The sequence below is a fragment of the Mirounga angustirostris genome, unplaced genomic scaffold (genome assembly GCF_029215605.1).
Source record: "Mirounga angustirostris isolate CCGP_5_RB_7025 unplaced genomic scaffold, mMirAng1.0.hap1 SCAF_12, whole genome shotgun sequence".
NCBI classification, from domain to species: Eukaryota; Metazoa; Chordata; class Mammalia; order Carnivora; family Phocidae; genus Mirounga; species Mirounga angustirostris.
In genome coordinates, this window is record NW_026991720.1 from 6,986,959 (window position 1) to 6,999,679 (window position 12,721).

A 12,721-nucleotide genomic window follows, 5' to 3' on the forward strand; every position below is an offset into this window, starting at 1 on the left:
TCATCCACTTTCCAACACTCTTGACTCTTTTTTTTTTAAAGAAAGGCGGACTGCCGAGTACAGCACCTCATCTGCTTGTGTCTGGAGTCTTGGGAGCTTGACTGCCTACATCCTCTACAGACGGACCCGAGAGCTTGTTTGGAGGGTCTAGCACAGGGAGCAGCTACTAGTAGACCCTCGAGCAGGGACCCATCCTCCTGTACCAGGGAAGGCCAATCTCACTTCAGAATCATCTCAATAGGAGCAGAAAATTCTATCCAATAGTACCCAAGAAAGATTCAACAGAAATGCAATGATGGCTCAATATTAGAAATGCATCACCGTCGAGCAGGGGCTCTTTGAGAGCAAGCACCCCATGCCCAACCCCGGGCCCTCCCGCCTGCCAACACCTGGGCTGGTCCTTGCCCACTCCCCTCCCCCCACAGTTTGGGGCTGCAGCTTTCTCTGCCTGCCAGAGGCCGGGTGCCTCCCCTGGGGTAAGCCCGGAGAAAGCCTCTGATCAGTCCCAGGTCTTAGTCCCTGGGAAAGGAAAGCAAAACAGAGCGGGAGAGGCAGAAAAAGAAAGCAAGCATCTTAGATGTGGAGGGAATGGGTAGGATCCCTCCGGTACCCGGTAATCACTACCGGCATCATCATCACCGGCATCACCTGGGAAGAGGAGTGTTCACGCGGACACAGGTGCGCGGGCGGGAGGTGGAGAGCAGCTTCTGACGGGTGTGGAGCTGCGTGCCCGGAGAAGGCGCTCAGGCAGCTCCCCAGGAGGCCCACCGTGGGAGCACAGCTTGGCAAAGACTGGAATTATGGAAGTATCTTATTAAAAGGACAGAGGGAGGTGGGGGTATAGCTCAGGGGTAGAGCACTTGATTGCAAACCAACAGGTTGCCAGTTCAAATCCTGATGCCTCTATGTGGAGGACCTTTCATTCCAGTGGAAGGACAGCTCCTTGCTACCCCTAGGCCCAGCCTCCCGGAATCTAGCTTTCCAACAAGTAGTGAAGACTGAGTGTGTCATGTTTATGTCAGCCATACTCATTTCCTGAAGGGATAGAGGAAACCTGCCCTAGGCTTTCTCAGTGTTTCCCTTGTGCCTAATTATTACCATCCTGATTTTATTTGTTTATACCAAGCTTGCTTCAAAAAAAAATTGAATCCGAGGCAGCTCGCAATAAAAGATACATAAAAGTCCAACTGATCAAACAAGTATAAACAGGGCTGACTATATGAGGTTGTTAAAATTATGGCGACAGAAAGCAGAAGGGGGGATGTCGGGGGCTGGGGGATGGGCAGTTATTGATGAACAGGGACAGGGTTTCAGTTTGGGAAGATGAAAAAGGTCAGGAGACAGATGGTTGCACAGCCATATGAGTATACTTAATGCCGCTGAATTGTACACTTAAACATGGTTAAGGCAACACGTTTTATGTTATGTATTGTTTACCACAATTTTTTAAATTGAAAGGGGAAAAAAGGCAAGGACTGAACATTCAGAGAGGAGGTAAATAATTATTCCTGAGAGCCCAGGTTAGGAGAAGCTACTATTGCTGAATATAAAACTCATCTCTGAGCTTCCTGGTAATCAAACAGGAGTGGAAACATACCTATTTATCAACGGAGTGCAATATCTCATTAGCTCTGAGAAACAGCAGACATTCATATGATAGGTCTTTACAGATGGAACACTGGAGAGATGGTTATTGACAGGGCAGCCAGGTACAGATGCACAGATTGTGCATTATACAACTCCACCAGTTACATAGTACCCTGCAGTTATGTTTAACTAGCCACATTTTACCCCTTTACAAAAAAAAAAAAAAGAGTAGAAACTGTGCAACACACACATATGTATACATGTGTGAGTGTGCATGTGAGCGTGTGTGTGTGTGCATGTGTGTGTGGAGGGGGCAGAGCTCACCAGTTAACTACCCAATATACATTCTTCCCTCTTCCTTAGTAACAGAACCCTGATTTTATAGAGCAGTTATGCCCACCCTAAAGACCACATTTCCTGGCCTCTCTTTGGCTAGGGGAGGCAAAGAGGGATAAGATGCAGTCATTGGACAAGACTTCTGGGAAAACTTCAGAGAAGGACAAACACGACATGTCCTTTTTTTGGCCTTTACTCCTGCTTCCTACTTGGAGCACAGATGTGATGGCTGGAGTACCAGCTGCCACCTTGGACCATGGGTCAACCTTGAGGATAGGATCCACATTTCAAGAAAGGCTGACCAGAGAGCTAAAAGGAACCTGTGTCCCTAAAGACACCCTGGAGTGGCCATGCCAGTCCAGGTCTGCTCATCCGCACACACCCTTTGCAAAAGAAAGGCATGTGTATCTAGCTTGTTTACACCACAAAGGAGATGTGTTTACACCACAAATCAACATGAGTCAGAAGGCTCCTGTCCTTTCCCCATCAACTACGAAGTATCAAGGACCTAGCTCAGTAGGTCTGAGTTACTCATTAGAAGGAGGCTCTTCTAAGAAGGCTACTTCCTTGACCATGAAACTCCCACTGTTACAGTCAACTGGGCGCTCCTGAGGTCTTCCTAGCTCACCCTGTGACAATGTATAGCAGTGCAAGGAAAGATCCTTCTACAGGTGCACGTTTTGTGGGGCACCCAGCTCCACCTGGTCCAAGCCCACCTCTCTGTGGAATAAAGAGAGCTCAGGGCCCATGTGCATTTGGCTACTTCCTTGCCTGTAAGCACCCCCAGGAACTTTCTGTCTTTCCCACTAGAAATGCACAGTACAGTAGTGAGCGGGTCTGCCCCCACCCCCACCCCACCCCCTGCACAACAGCACTCTCATTTCTGGTCATTTCTGCATTCTTTAACTGAATGCAGTTTCTAACTGGTGGAGTATGACTCGCCTGCTGGTTGGAAAAGGTAGTTCTACAGAGGGCTTGCATGTCTATCTCAACAGATAGTAAAGTCATCCCTCTATTCCGGAGGAGTTCATGGTCAGCATGTCCTCGAGCCTGGTGCCCTTCAGTAAATACGTCGCGAAAGCAAGCACGAGCCTGGTGCCATTCAAAGTGTCGTCCATGAGCTCTCTGTCAATGCTTAGAAATTCTACAACAATCTGACGTTAGCCACTCTGGTGTTGGCGGGGGGGGGGGGGGGCAGTGGGGGGGGTCTCAAAGTCCGCAAGTCTGATGCACTATTATTGAGCCATGACAGAATTTTGGAAAATAAAAATAAAGCTGATCCTTCGCTGCAGAAAGTTGGAAAAGCTTTGCTCGACTTCATCCCCCTTGGAGATGCATTTGTCAGCAGCGTGGAACATAAGGCACTTCAGGATTTAGCTCGCTGTGGCAGTCAGAGCCCTTGGGTCCAGCAACGGAAGCCAGATGGAGCCTCAAACGTTTATTACAAATATATATCTCACCAGGAAAGAGGAGGGGGAAAGGAGACTCCAGGCAAGCTTTCTAGGAACAATGCCCCAAGCCAAGCTGCAGACCTGGCGTGCTGAAGAAACACCCACACCCACCGCCAGCACCCAGCGCTGGGGGCCAGTCTGTTTCCACCAGAACCAGCACACGCCCCGCATCTGTCCCAAACACTCAAGGCACCATCCCGACGCCATCCCGACACCGCCCCCAAATCACAAACTAGAAAGGATCAATTCGCTTATATCAAAAGGTAAATTCGTGCAGGACTAACATGGAGAAGCTGACAATGAACATTCTAGTCATCGTTCAGTGGGCAGCACCTTACCCCGGGGCTTCACTTTCTGCCGGAATACCAAGCCAGGTACAGACGTTGTGGTCTCAGATGGAAACTTCAGGGATCTTCCAAGCTGGTGCCGAGAAGGGATGGTGCCTTTTTGGAAAAGGAAGATAGTTATGGCATGAGAGGCTGCGTTTATAGTTGCCCAGACCTAGCAGTTCTGTAGTGAGTCCGAATGAGCAGCCTGTGTGTGGAAGTGTAAGTTTATTAATTACACCTTCTTTAACAGGAGGGGGTATAGCTCAGTGGTAGAGCATTTGACTGCAGATCAAGAGGTCCCTGGTTCAAATCCAGGTGCCCCCTTCAAGAACCTGCTTTTTCCTCCTTCACCTGAAATGACAAAATTGAGTTGAATAGTCACTGTCCTCTAGTACCCCAGACAGGACGAGGCTGGCTTGAGCCTACGAACCAGCACACTTACGGTCATTCCATAGACTCAGCACCGCCTTGAAGACCAAGGACAAGGCCGAATCCATCCCAAATGTCCTTTTTGAGGGTCTGTTTCCCCAGAGCCGCAATGGTCCCAATTTCAGCATCATCCAGGGTCCAGTCCAGAGGCAAAAGCTGCCTCCGTTATTTTAGCAGAGAATTTAATATAAATCATCGCTAACGAGTGTATCAGTTTCCTAAAGCTGCTGTAACAAAGTACCACAAGCTGGTGCTTAAAACAACAGAAAGGTATTGGCGCACCGCTCTGGGGCCCCGAGGCGGAAATCAAGGGGTTGGGGCAGGGCACACCCTCTCTGAAGAGGAGGGTCCTCCCTGGTTGTCGTCTCCCTGTGTGTGTCTCTCCTCTTCCTACCAGGACCCGGTCATACTGTGCCCCGATCCTCTCCACCGTGACCTCACCCCAGCTCGCTGTCTCCCCCATGGCCCCATCCAAGTAAGGTCGCATCCTGCGGTACCAAGGGAAAGATTTCAGCAGATCTTTTTGGAGATCCGACCCACAACAACCAGAACGTGGAGAACTGACAGACGAAAAGGAGGGACTGAGTTTCACGGAGGTGGTAGCTGTAAGAAGCGGCTCGGGCTCCGGGGCCGGGGGAACAAAGAGAGGAGGAGGAACTTGGGAAGTCTCACGGGCGTGGGGGGATTCTCTGCAGATCCTGGCCTCGGTTCCCTAAGGAGGCATTGGTGTCCCCGAAAAGCCGTGGCAAGGTGGGTCCTGCGAGCACCAAACTGCAGGTGGCAATCACGGCTGCTCCTGGGACGGGCTGTGGCTGCTAGGTGACCCCGACAGGAACCACCACAGGCAGAACAGGTGCCTGGTCCGGCTCCCACCTTCCCGTCTCCCTCCCAGAGCCCTACGGGGGACCAACCGGGAAGCCACCCGGCAAAGGATAAGCGTGGTTTACAGAGTCCCAGAGCCAGCATCACAGGGCAGAGCCCAGAAAGGGGGACTTGGAGCCTAGGGACAGTCATTTCTTCAGGTGGCTCATCTCACCCAGCAGTTTAAGGGTTGACTACGGGGAGAGCTGAGGCGATGAGAGAGGGCTCTGGCTGCATCCGAGGGTGTAGCATTGTGTGGAGGGCTCCGACCCACCACCAGTCCGTGTGTCTTCTACCCTTCAAGTGGTGCGCATTCTGGGCATTCTGAGTCTGTGTTCAGGTGCTCAGCACAAAAACCACAATACAGATGTTACGACAGATCCTTCCAGCTGTCAGGGAATGCTTCCCAAGTTGCTCTCGCACAGGACCTGAAGATGGAGAGGTTGCCCAGCTGGGGGAGAAAGCAACCTGCTGCCGCTTCTTCTAAAGCAGGGAAATGAGTTAGCAGTAAAGCAGGTCCTGCAACTCAGCCTCCGTGCTGAAGGGGCCATCCGGGGCGGGAGTTCTGGGTGTGGCTGCACAGGGAAAGGGTATTAATTGGATCTCACTGGTATAGCAGGGGGTATAGCTCAAGGGTAGAGCATTTGACTATAGATCAAGAGGTCCCCAGTTCAAATCTGGGTGCCCCCTGGCATTTTAGCCACCAGCGGTGGTGGTGGTGGTGGTAAAGAAGTTCCAATTTCCTCTCCTCTTGCTGAATCTGGGTTCTGAGTTTTCTTGCAAAGGGTGAAGAAGCAGAGATCACACCCAAGCCGGCAGCTCTGCTCAGGTGGTGTGTTTGTCCCCTCCTCTGATCTCCCCACACTCCCCTCACCTGGTCCCTGCACTCACCAGTGTGTACTTGGTCTCCTGGCTGAGGGTGAGGACTCTGTCCTTTGAAGGAAGCCAGAAGGAAATCTGAGATCATCTATAAAAGGACAATATTTCAACTGCTGTATGACTTACCAACAGTTGCTAAGGAAGCCAGAAAGCAGTACAATAACACATTCCATATGTTGAGAGGAAATCACAGTCAGCTTTGAATTCTATTCCCAGCCAAACTATTCTTCAAGAACAGACAAAAGCTGAAAGAGTTTACTGCCAACAAACTCTCACTAAAGCAAATTTTAAATATATACTTTAGAGAAAAGAGAAGTGATCCCAAAATGGGAGATCTGAGACAAAAAAAGGAATGTTGAAAAAAGAAAATATAAGATATGTAAATAAATCTTAAAAAATCATTGACCATATAACACAATGCTAATGCATAATTTATAAAGTTTTTTTAAAAAGATAAAACTGGGGCGCCTGGGTGGCTCAGTCGTTAAGCGTCTGCCTTTGGCTCAGGTCATGATCCCAGGGTCCTGGGATCAAGCCCCGCATGGGGCTCCCTGCTCCGTGGGAAGCCTGCTTCTCCCTCTCCCACTCCCCCTGCTTGTGTTCCCTCTCTCGCTGTGTCTCTCTCTGTCAAATAAATAAAATCTTTAAAAAAAAAAAAGATAAAACTAAAATACTGGTTAACAATAACATACAAGGAACAGAGTGATAAGAGTTAAAGTATCTTTATGTAATTTGTGAGGAGGATAAAAATATTAACATTAGAACTTTAAGATTTGAAAGCAGAAATTTCTAGTGTATCCTTTCAAAAGTTGTGATTTTGCCAGGCAAAAGGGGATAAAAGAATGCAGGGTATATGCTGGTAGTCTTGCTAAACACTCATTAATTCTAATAATTTCTTTGTTGATTCTTTTCAATTTCTTATGTATATGCTCATACCGCCTAAGTATTTTACAAGTTTTATTTCCCTTGTTCCAGGCCTTAAGATTTTTCTTACCTTATTGTACCGATTAGGACCTCAAGTGTAATGTTGAATAAGGGTGTTAATAGTAAATATCTTGACTCATTCTGATTTCAAATGAAAAGCTCTCAACATTTTACCATTAAGTACATATCGTGAACTATACTTTTTCTAAGTGATCTTTATCAAATTAAGGAATTTTTCTTCAATTTCTAGTGTGCAAAAAAAAAATTTATCATGGATGTGAAATTTTATCAAACCCCCTTTTTGCATCTATTGAGATAATCATATGATTTTTCCTCTTTTAGTCTACTTACATGGTGAATTACACTTATTGCTTTTTATAAAATTAAACATACTTTGGATTTCAGATATAAATCCAACTTAGTCATGAAGTCCTATCCTATATATATATATCAGATATATACATTTGTCAATTCTGTTAGATAATAATTTAATTTTTCGTACCTATGTTTATGAGTGAGATTGGCCTATGCATTCTTTATACTGTCCTTGTTAGGTTTTGGTATCAAGATTGTGCTAATCTCGTAAAAAGAGTTATAGAATGTATATATCTTTTCTATTCTTAGATTTTTATGTAAAAATAGTTACTGCTTATTTAAGGATGAGACAAAACTCACCAGTAAAACCATCTTACCTGAAATTTTTGTGAAAAAGTTTCAAATAACAGTTTGAATAAAGTAACTACTTAAAACTTAGAGGACTATTCAGCTTTTCTATTTTTGTGTGTGTGTCAGCTTTATTAAGTTGTATTTTTTAAGTTCTTGCTCAATTTCAGCATAGCATAGTAGCAAAGTCTTTGGACGCTTAACACATAATATGTGGGTTCAAATTCTGGGCTCTGAGTGGACTTAGTGAAATCGATTAACTCCCTTAGCCTCAGTTTTGCCATATATAAAAAGGGCATGATTATAGAAATGAGCACAGTGATAATGCCTCATTCATGGAGATGTTATGAAAATTAAATTAACATTAATAAAATAAAAATTAACATTTTTAAAGTACATAAAATCATGTCTGCCACACAGTTTAAGTTCTTTGTTCATGTTTGTTAGATTTTTAAATTTTTTGTATATTGTTTTTCATAATGTTAAATAATCATTATTTTAAAGTCTAAAGAATCTGCAGTTTTGCTTTTTAATTTCTGATATAGGTTTATTTGTTTCTGTTTATTTTTCCTATCAGTTTCATGAAAGGTTAGTCAATCTTTTCTTTTCAAAAACCAACTTTTGGCTTTGTTAATCCTGTCTATTGTGTGTTTGTTTTCTATTTCATTAATTTCTGCTCTTTTCTTTCTTCTCTCATAGTGTTCTTTTATCCAGTTTTTCTAACTTCTTGAGATGGATTTTTAGTTTATTTCTATTCTTCTTTTCCAGCATATTGCTCAAAGCTACAAGTATTTCTCTAAATGCTGATTTAATGTCCATCAATGGATGAATAGATGAAGAAAATGTCACACATACACACACACACAGTGGAATATTATTCAGCCATTAGAAAGAAGGAAGTCCTGCCATCGGTAACAACATGGATGAAACTGGTGGGCACTGTATTAAGCAAAATAAGCCAGGAACGCCCCTGCCCCAAAAAAAGGTAAATACCGTATGGTATCACTTATATGTGAAAAAAAATTTTTTTTAAGTCAAATCCAGAAACAGAGAGCGGATTGGTCATTGCCAGGGGCTGAGGGGTGGAAGAAATGGGGGGATATTGGTCAAAGGGTAGAAACTCAGTTATAAGGTGAATAAGTTCCAGAGATCTAATGTACATCATGGACACTATAGTTAATAATACTGTATTGTAAACTTGAAAGTTGCTATGAGAGTAGATCTTAAGCATACACACACACACACACACAAGTAACTATGTGGGGTGATGGTATGTTAATTAACTTTTTTTTTCAGTCCCCTCTACCACAAATTAAGCAGTCGAGTTTCCCACATTTGGGGAAATCACAGGGGTCAGCACATCCGGACTGCAATGAATGAGCCTCACCCTGGAAAAACCACCTTCATGATCATGGTATCTCCCCTGCCAAGTAAGTATGGGTGTGTTAATTGACTTGATTTTGGTAATCATTTCACAATGTATATGTAAATCATATCATACATTGTACACTTTAAATATATTACAATTCTATTTGTCAATTGTATCTCAATAAACCTAGAGGGGAAAGAAACTAAAATTTTTTATTTATTCATAATGTTTTTGTCCCTTCTGTTAATTAATGAAAAAGGTTTATAAAAATTTTCCACTCTAATTCTAGGTATGTTTATTTCTCTTTGTTATTCTGTCAAGTTTTTGCCTTGCATATTTTGAAGCTATATTACTAGAAGCACAAAAATCAGGAATTTTTACATCTTCCTGTTAAATTCAGCCTTTGGTTATTAATAATTTATCTTTTTATCTCTAGTAATATTTCATGTTTTAAAGACTATTTTGTCTGATAGTAAGTTACACCTGCTTTCTTTTTGTTAATGTGTTGCCAGTCATTTATTTTTTCATCCTTTTACTTTTCAATCTTTCTGTATCCCAAATTTTAGATGATGTCTTTTGTAAATAGAATATAGTTGGTTGGTTTTTAACCCCAGTATGATAATCTCTGTCTTTTAAACTGGGGCATTTAATTTATTTACTTTTAGTGTAATTGCTGATGTATTTGTATTCAAGTCTACCTTATTTTATGCTTTCAATTTATAGTGCTTATTTATGTTTTTCTCTCTTTCTCCCTTTTTTTTTTTTTTTTGACTGAGATTTTTATAATGCTATTATTTTTCCCTACTGGTTTGAAAAATATAAATGCTATTTCTTCTATTTTAGTGATTATGCTACAAACTCCATATGCATAGTTATTTCTCAAAGTCTGTGGTTAACCAGTGGATTTATCTTCTGCACAGGTAATACAAACACCTTAGAATACTTAAAAAAATTTTTTTTTGTTTACAATTTTTTTAAGATTTTATTTATTTATTTGACACGGGGCGGGGAAGAGCAAGCACAAGCAGGGGGGAGCGGCAGGCAGAGGAAGAAGCAGGCTCCCCACTGAGCAAGGAGCCCAATGTGGGGTTCAATCCCAAGACCCTGGGATCAGGACTCAAGCCAAAAGCAGCCGCTTAACCAAGTGAGCCACCCAGGTGCCCCAGCATCTTAGAATACTTTTTTTAAAATTATTTATTTGACGGAGAGAGACACAGCGAGAGAGGGAACACAAGCAGGGGGGTGGGGGAGGGAGAAGCAAGCTTCCCGCTGAGCAGGGAGCCTGATGCAGGGCTCAATCCCAGGACCCTGGGACCATGACCTGAGCCGAAGGCAGATGCTTAGAGACTGAGCCACCCAGACTCCCCTTAGAATACTTTCAACTGCACTTACTTTCCTCCCAACTTATATGCAGTTTTTGTCTTTTACATTATTCCATAAGTTGTGTCAACCTCATTATTGTTATTTTTTATACAATGTTCACTTAAATTTATTCAGATATTTACTATTTCTTGGCCTCTGTCTTCCTTACTACATCTGTCCTTCCATCCAAATCATTTCCCTGCTGCTTAGAATATACCTTTTAGAATTTCCTTGAGTGCATGCATGCTATGGATGAGTTATTTCAGTTTTTATTTGTCTGAAATTATCTTTATTTTACCTTCACTCCTGAAGGATATTTTACCTGAGTACAGAATTTTATGTTAACAGTATTTCAGTGGATGCAATTCCACTGCCTTCTGGTTTTCATTGTTACTCTAGAAAACTCAGTTGTCAATCTCATTGGACCTCATTGAAAATAATGTGTTTTCTTTTTATGATGCTTTTGAGTTTCTTGTCTGTGATTTTCTGCAGTTTTACTACAGTAACTCTGGGTATGGATTTAATTTTGTTTCTTACGTTTGAGATTCACTGGGGTTCTTGAATGTCAGCATTAATGTCTTTCCTAAGTTGCAAAATAGTCTTAGCCTTTGTCTCCTCAAATATTGCCTCTACTTCATTCTCTCATTTTCTCTTCCAGGAGTCCATTTAAATGTACACTAGACCTCCCTACTGTATCCTCTAGATTTGTTACTCTCTATTCTGTGTTTGCTGTGCTTTTGTCTGCATGCTTTATAATGGATGCTTTTTCATCCCAATGTTCTAATTCACCAATTTTCTCTTTGGCTGAAATCATTCACTGACTATAACATGGACATACTCATTGAATTTTTAATTTTAGTTATTGACTTTTAGATACAAAATTTCTTTGTTCTCTTTTCACATCTTCTTAGTTACTTCTTATGCTTTCCAGCTTCCTACTGAAATTTTCAAGCTTGTCCCTTATCTTCTTGAAAACAGCAAGCATTGTTTATTTTTACAGTGTGTTTCTGGCAGTTCTAATACAAAAAATCCCTGTGTTTAGTTCTGTGGTCTGTTGTTTCTATTGATTTTCATTGGTGGTTTTTGCCTCATTGTGTACATAGTTATTCCTGACTACATATTGTACACTGTATTAAAAAATGTATTTGTAGAACTAATCTGAAGCCAGGTGGAGATGATAGTATCCTTCATTTGCTTTTTCCGGGTATGTGAGTGGCTCTAGCAGTAAGGATATCTTAATATAATTTCAAGGCTTGAGTTTTCTGGACCATCCAGATGTCACAAAGACCAGCCCCAAATTCTTTCAGGGACTGTTTTTGCTCAGTTCACCCTTCCTCCTCAGGGTCCTAGCCCAAAGCCAGAGTTGGTTTTACCTGTGTCCCTATTCTAGGTGGGCCCAGAATTCTGACTTCTATCCCCCTGGTCCTGAGAGACTTCCAGAAATTCACTTAGCCTCTCCGCTGCCTCTCTTGGACTGAAAACCATGGTCAGGGCCAAAGCAGCCTCTCATGTGGAGCTTTATCTTTCTGTTTCCCATTTGTTCTGAATCTCCACTTTGTATTTCCTATCTAACTAGTTGGCCCTCTGAGGCTTTTGATGAGATGTTTGTAATATTTTCCCAGCTTTTTTATTTGTCCTCATAGGAAAGATTGGTTCAAATTACCTTCTTCATTAAGGAACATGGAAATTCCTCTGCAGGATTCTTTATACCATTATATGTTTTAAATCTTTTGACTAAATTTTTTAAAATGATTATATAAATTAGGGTCTACTTCTAGGCATTCTCACCAAGGAAATACTGATGCAGGTTAAAAAAGAAAGAGTGGTAAGACACAAAAGAGGGAGAAGGGAGAATCAAGTGGTCTAAGTGTGTGGTGGAGGCACCCTCTGAGAGATTCCCAGGGGGAGGACAGACGCTCTGCTTTTGATATGCTAACTCTTACAGTCACTTCTGGGAAGTAGGAAGATGCATATCCACACTTCACAAGTGGTAGCAGTAAGAACAAAGAGATAGTCTTCTCTCTGGAGATTATAACAAGGTTGAGAAAATGAGACATTAAGAGAAAGGAAGTGAAATCTCCCCACAGGCCATGAAGGGCAAGAGTCTCCAGGTAGGTAGGAGGGGACTGAGCCAACTTCATCAGCCTCTTCGGTGAAATGTGACCCCAGTAGCTATTGTCTGGATGATGCTTAGGGTAAGATTCTGGGAGCTGGTCCTGGTGCAGATCCTGAATTTTTATCCCAAGACAAAGAGCATTCGTTTAATGGTTCTATGTGGGGAGAAGAGGCAGAAATGCCAGCACCCGCTTCAGTAATTTAAAAAGAAAGGGGGCACCTGGATTGGAACCAAGGGCCTCTTGATCTGCAGTCAAATGCTCTACCCCTGAGCTATACCCCCTCCTGTTTATTGCTTCTCATTATCACCTTTTCACCCACGCACTGCACTCAGGACCTCTATGTCTATAATTTGCTGGGTTTTTTCTGCATGTCCCAGGAGGTGGCAAGCCTCCTCCACTGTAGTCCACTTTCCT

At 42.9% G+C, this 12,721-nt stretch overlaps 1 long non-coding RNA gene, 3 other non-coding genes and 1 pseudogene across 5 annotated transcripts in view; 2 read left to right on the forward strand and 3 right to left on the reverse strand.

Moving 5' to 3' along the window:
• Positions 1 to 12,721, reverse strand: part of LOC135362226 (uncharacterized) — a 34,249-nt gene that overhangs the window by 9,077 nt on the left and 12,451 nt on the right. For both annotated transcript variants that reach the window (XR_010406704.1, XR_010406703.1), the window contains one exon: positions 3,713 to 3,817. This is a non-coding gene — a long non-coding RNA (uncharacterized LOC135362226). The remainder of the gene's footprint in view (positions 1 to 3,712; positions 3,818 to 12,721) is intronic.
• Positions 3,956 to 4,027, forward strand: TRNAC-GCA (transfer RNA cysteine (anticodon GCA)). Its single transcript has one exon. It is a non-coding gene; the product is annotated as a tRNA-Cys (tRNA).
• On the forward strand, positions 5,612 to 5,683 carry TRNAY-AUA (transfer RNA tyrosine (anticodon AUA)). Its single transcript has one exon. It is a non-coding gene; the product is annotated as a tRNA-Tyr (tRNA).
• LOC123836208 (U1 spliceosomal RNA) lies at positions 8,719 to 8,897 on the reverse strand (annotated as a pseudogene).
• Positions 12,517 to 12,588, reverse strand: TRNAC-GCA (transfer RNA cysteine (anticodon GCA)). The gene has a single exon. It is a non-coding gene; the product is annotated as a tRNA-Cys (tRNA).